Genomic DNA, 10143 nt, shown 5'->3' with positions numbered 1-10143 from the left:
GCTCATACCCCTCTGCTTCTGGCTTCTTAGTGCTAGGATTACACATGGGGCCCTTGTCCAGCTTTTGGACTCTTAGCTATGGAGGCCTCAGTAGTGCACGGTAGTCTAAGACTTAAACACTGGCTTTTGCATCATCACTGCCTGTCTGATGGATGGGGCAGCCAGGAACTCCCTGCCATGCCAACACAAAGGGAGACCTTGTATGCTGCCCAGTATCTTAGACTTCTGTCCTGGACTCCTAATTCATCAGGTGCCCTGTGAGTTGACCTTGCCACTGTGGTGTCTGTGAAGCCTCAAACAATTGCAGCCCTATTGGCTGAAGTGTACATAGTACAAATGTCTTAGATAACATCCCAGCCCAAGTCGATGATTCAACAATGGAATGGTGCAGTTAACAGATTGAGTCACAATGAGGTTTAAGGCAGTGCTGGAGAAGCCAGAGGACAACTTTGTGGAGTTGGTTCTCTCCTTCCAACTTTCCATGGTTTCTGAGGATCAAACTCAGGTTATCTGTCTTCTGAGGCAAGTGCCTTTATCTGCTGACCCATCTTAAGAGCTGTCAATTTTTAAATAATTAAGGGTAATTTTCTCCTTTTTTACTAAGCAAACTTGAAAACCCTCTTTTAAGTCTCAGGAAAGTTAGATTATCAGGTGTGAACATATTTTAGTCTGTACTGGGGAAGTTTTGTCTGTCATATCTGCTCACCAGTTCAGTCACAGCTTCTATCTCACTTTTGGGTAGCTGTCTGCAGAATGGGACCTGGTGTTACCAACCTCTTGAGACCCGGTTCACTGCTGGGAGAAGTTAATCTGGATTGGAGGGAAATAATCTGGTTTCTGGAGAAAGACACTGGGCTGGTTTGAATGAGAATGGCTTCTGTAAGTTCCTATGTTTAGATACTTGGTATCCAGTTGTTAGTACTGTTTGGGAAGGATTAGAAGGGGTGGCCTTGTTGGAAGAGGTATGTCACTGGGAGGTGGGTGGGCTTTGAGGCTTCAAAAGCTCACACCATTCATACACACACACACACACACACACACACACACACACACATCTCCCTCCTAATTTTTGAATAAGGATGTAACTAATCACTATGCCTGCCTGTCTGCTGCCATGCTCACCACCATGATGGACATGGACTCCAACCCTCTAGAACTCTGAGCCCCAATAAACTTTTTCTACTGTACGTTGCCTTGGCCATGTTGCATTTTTACAGCAATGGAAAAGTAACTAAGAGACATTAACCCATCATGAAGGCAATGTCCCCAGATCCAATTACCTCCTGTGAGGCCCTCCCTCTTAAGTTCCACCTTTCACTGCGATCATATTTGGGACCAAGCTCCAGCACATGGATGTTTGGCAAGAAAACCACATCTAAACCATAGCATGTCAAGAATGTCATATGATCTTGGATTTCTTTTGCTGTCTACAGGAGAGCATAGACTGGTAAAATATGTTGTGGCTAATTTAAAAACACAAATGTTAAGGTTTTCTTTTTTTTTCTTTCAAAATTTTACAGGTGGATCCTGCTTTTTAAGTTACAAAGAAAGAAAACAATCCCTAGGAAGACAAATCCCCATGCCTCACAGTCTCGGTTAAGAGTCACCTCAGACTATTTGCTTGTGGAGGATTGTACAGTGAAGGGGCTATAGATGTGGGCCTTTGGCAGTCAGTGTCCCATGTCATTAGCCTAAATGACTGCATTTTCTTTCTTTTTCACTTATTTTCTTGCCCATCATTTTTTGCTTTTCAGGGAACAAAATACTAAGATCTTAAAATATTTAGAAGATAATTCATAAAAACCCATATACCTACCAAGAATATCAAATGAAATATTTATTACATCTGAAGTTGGTCCATTCCCCACCTCCCAATCTTTCTGTGGCTTGTTTCTGTAAATGTGTTTATAGTTATACAATATATATACCTCCAGGTGTGATAGCGCTCCTTTTATATATGTTCCAAACTTTACATATTGATTTCTTTGTTTGTCCTTTGGTAATTTGCCTTTTTAACTCAATATTTAAGCTCTTCCAAATTTAATATACTTTATTTTATATATTTATTATTTTTGAGGTTCTTGCTATAAAATCTAGTATGGCTTCAAACTTTCAACCCCCACCTCCATCTAGAGTTCTAGAATTACAAGTATACGCATACATTTTACATCTGCAGATTCTAGAATTCACTTCTTTAGATGAACACGAAGTTGTTCCCATTTCTCTCTTTTGCAAGTGCACTTCAATGTGCTTCCTTCTATACTGGAGAGTTTTTTTTTTTTAAGATTTTACTTTATGTGTATGAGTGCTTTGGTGGGGGATGTCCTTCTGTATATATGTTTCTCTTATTGGTTGATGGATGAAATCCTGATTGGTCAGTAGCCAGGCAGGGTCTATAGACGTGGCTACAAGATGAGAAGAAATCTGGGGAGAGGATGCAGAGAGAGGTTGACAGAGAGAACCACGTAGCTACCGGGAGGATAGGATGCACCAGGTGTTCTCTGGTAAGATAAGGCTGTAGAAACACATAGATTAATAGTTATGGGTTAATAATTAGAGAGAGGTATCCAGTAAGAAGCCCAGGCCACTGGCCAGTTTATAATTAATGTAAGTGTTAGTGTGTTTATTTGTGGGACCAGGTGGGAAAGAAACTCCATCCACAGTGCTTGCCTCCATGTATGTATATGTACCATATACATATCTGATGCCCCAGGAAGTCAGAAGAGGGCTTTAAATCTCCTGGAACTATTGTGACAGATGATTGCAAGCCACCATATTGGTGCTAGGAGCTGAACCCTGGTCCTCTGCCAGAGCAACAAGTGCCCTTAGCTACTGAGCCACCATTTCAGTCTCCTGAGAAGCTTTCTAAGAGGCAGTTTTTAGTTGAATTGTTGGTTCATAATTGCCCAAAAGCCTTCTGTATAAGTAGATGGCACCAAATATTCTCTAAGTAGAGATAGCAATCTTCAGCACCCCCCCCCAACATTTTTCTTTTGATGCTGGGATGGAGCCTAGGGCCTCACACTCTACAGGTGAGTTATAACCCTCAGCCTTAGCACTCCACCCCAGCATTCTGCGAGATGACTCTGCCTTTGATCATCACCAACACTTAAGTTGCCCAATTAATGTTTGCTCACATTTTCCTAAGGAATAATACCTTTGCATGTGGGTTTTTTTTTTTTTTTAAGAAAGATCTTATTTCCTCAAACTGCCTCATGCTTAGGGTTTTGAGACTGGATCATTTTTTAGAAGATGGGGATGTCTGTGAGGTGAGAACACCAAGAGAGACGACAGGGCTGGGGTTATAACAGCTTCAGGAGAAGCCCCACAGGTTTCTCCCCTCCCTTAGGCATGATACTATTCCACCCAGGGTACCTCTTCGTTCTGACTCTCCTTGGAGGTTCTCTACTCAGGTGACTCCCGACCTCACTTTCTATGGTGCTCTTTCTAGATGGGCTGTGGTGATGTCACAGGAACACCAAAGACAGAGGTAGTCACGGACAGCCCCTCGAAGGTAGTACTCACAATGGTGTAGGAAGCAGATGGCAGTCTCCTTTTCCCAGGGTAGATGTAAGGCAGTGGCAGAATGGTGTGGCTTGGGCCCGAGTGGCCACAGATTTCCTGGAAATCCTGACAATCAGATCAGACCTATGTGACTCCCACATCCACCACTGGCCTTCCTGAGAACATTAGAAAGCAGGAAAGAAGGTGTTGCCAGGACTCCTGACTCTGGAGGGGGTGCATTTCCTTCTCTTTACCCACCCTATGCTGGAGCTCCCAATACCAAAGAAGGAGGCCACAGAGGAAAGTTCCAGAATTGGGAATGTCTAAAACCATCCACATGTGGACAACCAGAGGTAGGTTGGGGCTGTGCTGGCCTTCAGGCTTGGGAGTGTGGTTCAGGCCTTCGTAGTGACTGAACCTGGGTCAGTCTGAGTATGTAACATAAGAGGGCTTGACTTGCACAGATCCAACCACACTCAGGTACAATACCTCTCCAACCCAAGATTTTGCTGGTGCTCATTATTCCTGTGCTTTCTAGAGTTTAGGTCTTGACCCTCTGCTGGGCCACGAAAGCCACTGAGCAGATAAGGAATACAAGACCTGAAAGTAACAAGAGAGAAAAGGCACCTAGCACTGGCCACTTCTAGGCTTTGAATTTGGTGGCTTTTTAGATGTGGTTTAAATGTATTCAGCTTCAATTTAGCCATCTTATTTCCAAAAAGTAAATAGTGTTACCACAGTCAGCACAAACACTTAAAGGATGATTTATTTACTTTCATTTTAACTATGGCTATGTTTTTTTCCCACATTTATGTTTTCTGGGTGCCCATGGAAGCCAGAAGAGAACAACAGATCCACTAGAACTGTAGTTACAGATAGATGGTTGCGAGCCACCATGTAGGTGTTGGGAATAGAAACCTGGATCTTTGGAAGAGCAGTCAGTGCTCTTAACCCCTGAGCCATCTCTCCATCCCCTCAGTGTGAACACTTTCCAGGCATTCCTGGAACTGGAGACCCACGAATCCCTTGGCTCTTATTAAACTTACATACTTGATGATTTGCACAATGTTGTCCACAATGTTTAATGCTTTTGTGCATGTATTGTCTTGATGTGCTACACAATGAAATCTCATTAAATGTGAGTTTGGGGGAGCAACTGTATCATTTATTAACCTTTAAGGTCTTTTATCTCCTGTCAGGCATTACCAGTAACTACATTGGAGATGTTGGCAATGAACAAAGAAAATTACTTTAACATGATTTTTACTGCTTCGTGTAAATCTCTTGTTCTAGTGCCTCTTAATGTCACTAAAGAAGCCATTTATTCAGCAATGTCATATTCATCATCAATGCCTCTTATCGGGAGGCAAGTTGAGCCATCCATATTCGTAGCATTGACACTAATATCAGTCATCACAGTGTAACACGAAAACTAAAAGGACCCAGAGACTGATGTCGCACTTCAAACTTCTAGCTGAAGAACAGAAAAGCAAAGTAGCAGGACCCTAGCTCTTACCACTACATCAGGCTGAATGGGCTGACCCTGCTATCTGTCTTCAGTGTGGCTGGAGAACGCATGCCTTCTACTCAATACTGAAGACCCTGATTCTATCTTTTATACCCCTCTGTGCTGGGATTAAAGGTGTGAGAGCTGCTACTACACCCCCCGGGGGCCCCCCCCCCCCCCCCCCCCCCCTTCTTTCTTTTTCCCCCCTGTGCTGGGGGGGCTGTACTCTTTTAGATGAATTCAATCTCGTGTATCCCTGGGTGGCCTTGAACACAGAGAGACTGTCTACTTCGTAACCCTGAGTCCTAGGATTAAAGGTGTATGCCTAGCTTCTGCAGCCTGTGGCTGACTCTTCTTTCTGAATCTTCAGGCAAGCTTTAATAAATTATAAATAATATAGCACCACACCACAGCCCACATTTTAAAATTTTAAATTACCCCAAAGCCTCTTTAATACCTCTTCCTGTTTCCATAGTTTGTCTGGTTACCATCCTGTGAAACAAACTGAGATTTAGAAACAGCTTCCCTTTCTAGGGCATATTGCGTTGGTTTCACTCTCCACATATTGCTTAGTAAATTCACCATTACTCACTAACATATTTTGACTTTTTTTGCCATTAAATACTATTTATACTACCATTATACTAACACATAACTAGCTTTTTGTTTTGTTTTGTTTTGTTTTTTTAAATCATAGAATCTATCTGGGTTGTAACTGAAACTTTTGTTGTTGAAATGACAGACTCTTTTCCTTTTCTGCTATTCTGTCCACGTAACATAATCTTTGAGACACACAGAATTAGGTGGGTCATTGAAAACTTGCTCACATCCATCACAAACTAAGAAGAATGTCCTATGATTGGCCTTGACAATAAAGTTGTCAGCCCCTCACTTTCTGTGGAACAATGTCTTTCACCTGCAATTACTCTAATTTGGGGTTCGGTTTTCCTTTTGAGACATTGCAGGAGCCATGTTGTGGAGTCAGGAGGGGTTAGTTTTCTGTAGGCAGTAGGGACAAAGGGCTGGAGGAACAACTATAAGCTGGTTCTAGCCAATGAGACCAGCTGGTAAAGGTCAGAGGCCGGCACACACACACATAATATAAAATAATAGGCAAAGGTCTATATTTGTATTATGTAAATTGATTGGTAGGAAAATGAAAGGCAGGGCCTGGATCCCTGTACATATTAGCAGCTGCTGCAGTAAGAAGGGGCTGCCTTCCTCCTTCCCCAGGCAATCATACATCACTTCATCTGTCTCAGGTTACACGTCCATCGTGACTTCCCTTCCCATGGTGGGGTCTCTCTCTCTCTCTCTCTCTCTCTCTCTCTCTCTCTCTCTCTGTGTGTGTGTGTCTGTCTCTCCCTCTCTCTCTGGCTAGTGGCTGAGCTGTTAGTTGCTCCAGATGATGGGGTAGACTGTATTGTAAGGAGTAAGGTTTTTCCACCCGCCGCTGGTCTTGTCCCACCGCCGCGCCAGCCCCAAATAACACACCGAGACTCTGTATTTGATATAAAGCTGTTGGCCAGGTACTAGTTTCTTATAGGCTAGCTCTGTCTTAATTATTAACCCATTTCTGTTAATTTAATATTTCCACGTGGTCTCATCTTACTGGGGAGTGGACCCAGACCTCTGTTCTCTCCAGGCTCTCCATCTTGACTCCTCCTCACTACTTCCTCTTTCCTCCTTGTCTCCTAGTCCCTCCTATCTTCCTTTCCTGTTGGCCAACGGTGCTTTAATCATTAACCAGTATGAGAAACATATTTACAGAATGACATCTCCCATCACTGTATCTCTGCGGGCTTTTTGAGGTGGGTTTTCTTGGTTCCTGAGGCCCCATAGGGCAGTGCCAGATCTGAGAGCTATTAGTACCGAGGTTTGTATGCCTGGCTTCCCTCCTGGTCCTGGCCCCCAGATTCGCAGAGCAGACCATCACCCCACAGTCCTCTTGGGATGATTAGGAGGTTTTTGCCCACAGCAGTTCCTGGGAACCTGTGCATATCTCTTGAGAGAAATTTCCCTCTGGCTTGGGCTTTGCCTCTTTAGTGAAGCTTTGTTTAATTTTTTCCTTGGTGTGCTCCACTGTGTTAGGTATTTACATTCCTAATCACACTCCAGGCTAGGTTGACTATTCTCTCCTTGTCTGTGGGGACACTGTCTAGAGAGGCTAAGGGATTGGCTCAGGACCTGAGGAATACAACACTCTGAGCTGAAGCCATGTTTTTCCACTTAGTTAACTTTGGAGCTGAATACTAAATGGACAGGGCAGTGGAAGCCACATTAGGTATATATAACTTCCAAAGACTTAATGTTGCCAGTTAGAGGCCTTCTTTCTCACTGGAAGGGTAGAGGAGATGGAATGTGGTCACCAGTGAAGTGACTCATTGAGAAATAGACACCAGTTGGCAAAAATACATTTCATACGTTCAAATTGGCATGAGAGAGTAAGGGTTTCCCACAGCATTTCAGATTCTTCATGAGCTCCTCTGCTTGCCAGGCCCTAGGGACTTGAATTTCTATGCTGCTTGTGTCACAGAAAAAGGGAAGTCATTGAGGCCCAAGAAATGCACAGTGGAGGCTTAATCCATGGCAGGGCAATGGGGAAGTTAAGTAAGGGAAGATATCAAGTCAGCCTTACTTAACTGTAGGGGGTCTAGCATATGTCTTCATCCTCTACCAGACCTTCCCTTCCACCTTGCATGACCTCATGCAAAAGGATGCTTGCCCACTACATTTCTCTGCATGCATGTGGTCCTGCCCTCCGTTCGTTCATTCGTTCGTTCATTCGTTCCTTCTTTCCTTCCTTCCCTCCTTCCTTCATCAATGGCAATCAAGAGAATGGGGTGACGGCAAACCCAGGTAGCACACTGGGCAATCCTTGGCTGCCCTTTGTCCAGCTGGTATAGAGCCCCAGTCATGTCAATAATCTGCACAGGACCCGCTCCCCAGGCATCTTCATCACGAAAAGGGTGTTTACCACTTTGCACAAGTTTGAGTGTGTGGTACAGGCATGAATGCTGGTCCCAGGCTGACTCCCAACCTTCCCTAACTTCTGTTTTTCAATCAATACATTTTAATTTTGGGGGGGGCAGGTTTTGTTTTATAGATAAACTGATGGAAAGTAAGATAATTCTTGTACACCCTGCCCCACCTTGATCCTTTGATTTCTCCTATTCTGAACATTTCTAAAAAGTAACGAACCAATATCAGTACATTCTTAAGTCCATTATTTATGTTAGGGTTCACACACATGGATGTTTTTAGCCACTGTAAATCATCATGTACCCATTTTGGCATCATAGTGATTCATTCCACTGTCATAAAATTTCTGGTTTGACCTTTTCATTTCTCTCTTGTTTACCTCAGGTCCTTGTCAATCAATGGCAGGGTTTTCTTTCCCTAGTTCAGCCTTTTTCAGAATGTCACAGTTGCTGGTCATCCACAGGGCTACTGGGCAAGTAAGAATGCGGACAGCTTTTCAGAGGTCTGTTGCTGCTGGGAGTGTGAGCCTAAGAGGTCAGTGTTCCTTGACAGGGTCTCCTGACTGAGCACTGTCTTGTACAGTTCCTTATCTGAGTTTCACTCAAATGGGTATGAACACCTGCATTTTACAATGGAGAAGCCTGAAGTCCCAGGTATATCATGGTCAGAATTCATGTCCTTGATGTGGACATAGCATCAAGCTGCCCATGTCAGCACACCTTCTCTTAGAACTACTGTTCATCATCAAATATTACCAGTGCCAGATTTGTTAGTTAGTGGTCGTGTTAGGCTTACGGTTGTGATTGAACAATGCAGGATTGGGGGTGGCCCCAATCAAATAGAGATAGTGCTGAAAACAGGCCACTGTACTATGATGTATGTTTACCACTGGATGGGGCACAGGGCCTATAGAAACATGTGAGGCACTCAGTCTCCATTTGGATGGCAGGAGGAAGTTGGGGGTGGGCCCAGGGATGTTTCTTGAAGGAGATAATGACTCTTTGCAGGATAAATTGGGAACTGACCAGGTCAAGGCTAGGTCAAAAATCAACAAAAGTAGAGTGTTTCCCAAGCAATTGGAGTTCAGGAAGATTAGGACTCAGGATGAGGAATAGGGTCTGATGGTTTGAATGGGAATGTCCTGTGTAGCTTGGGCATTTAAATATGTGGTTCTTATTTGGTAGTGCTGCTTGGGGAGTTCTAGGTGGTGTGGTCTTGCTGGAGGAAGAATGTCACTGGGGGAGGGTTAAGCTTCAAAGCCTCGTGCTGTACCTAGTTCTCTCTCTTTGTCTCCTGCTTTTGGTTCATGACATAAACTTCTAGTCCAACTCCCATGCCACAGCTCTGTCATGGACTGTTACCGTCTGGAACTCTATGCCCAAATAAATCTGGTCTTCTATAACTTTCCCTAATTATGGTGTTTATAACAGTAATAGAAAAGTAACTAACACATGGAAGCTCTGATAAGGGTGCCCAGCAAAAAAAGAAGGGGCCCATTGTTGCTCACAGTCTGAATGTGAATTATGTTGATGTGAAGTTCAGGCTTGGGAAGCAAAGATTTTCATCACATCTAAGCCAAGCCAGAAACAGTAAGGGAGATGCTTCCCAAAGCCTGGGATTGGTACCTGTGCCTGGTGGCAGAGGTTGACTTCATGGTCTCCAAGTATGAGGGTTAATCTTGGTTGCCAGCATCACTGGATCTGGAGCCAGGTAAAAGGCTGGTCTCTAGGCATACATGCTCTGTGAAGCATTGTTTTGGTTAGGTCATTTAAAGTGAAAGGACCCCCACTTCCAGTGGTGGCTCAGATGTAAGGTCGGAGAGAAAAGCTTTTTGCCTTTTTATTGCTTGCCTTCAAGTCTTCTTGGTGAATTTGCTCGCCCTGTTTATGAACACATCTATCTTGCTGCTGCTGCTGCTACCCCAGTTGATGCTGTCCTCTGCTGACAGACAACAGGACCTAGCTCTTCCAGCCCTCCAATGTGGACCAAAACCCAGTGGTTCTCCAGGGACCGTGGAGGCCTTTACTGCTGAATTGTGAGGTAGACACACAGGTCAGACAGCTACTGGGCTCTCAGCCTGCCCATGAATTCCCCCTTAATACACATCCATTCTGTTGGTTCTGTCCCTCTAGAAAACCCTGATCACCACA

Source organism: Phodopus roborovskii, unplaced genomic scaffold (assembly GCF_943737965.1).
Source record: "Phodopus roborovskii unplaced genomic scaffold, PHOROB, whole genome shotgun sequence".
Classification (NCBI taxonomy): Eukaryota; Metazoa; Chordata; class Mammalia; order Rodentia; family Cricetidae; genus Phodopus; species Phodopus roborovskii.
This window is presented reverse-complemented; position numbering follows the sequence as displayed.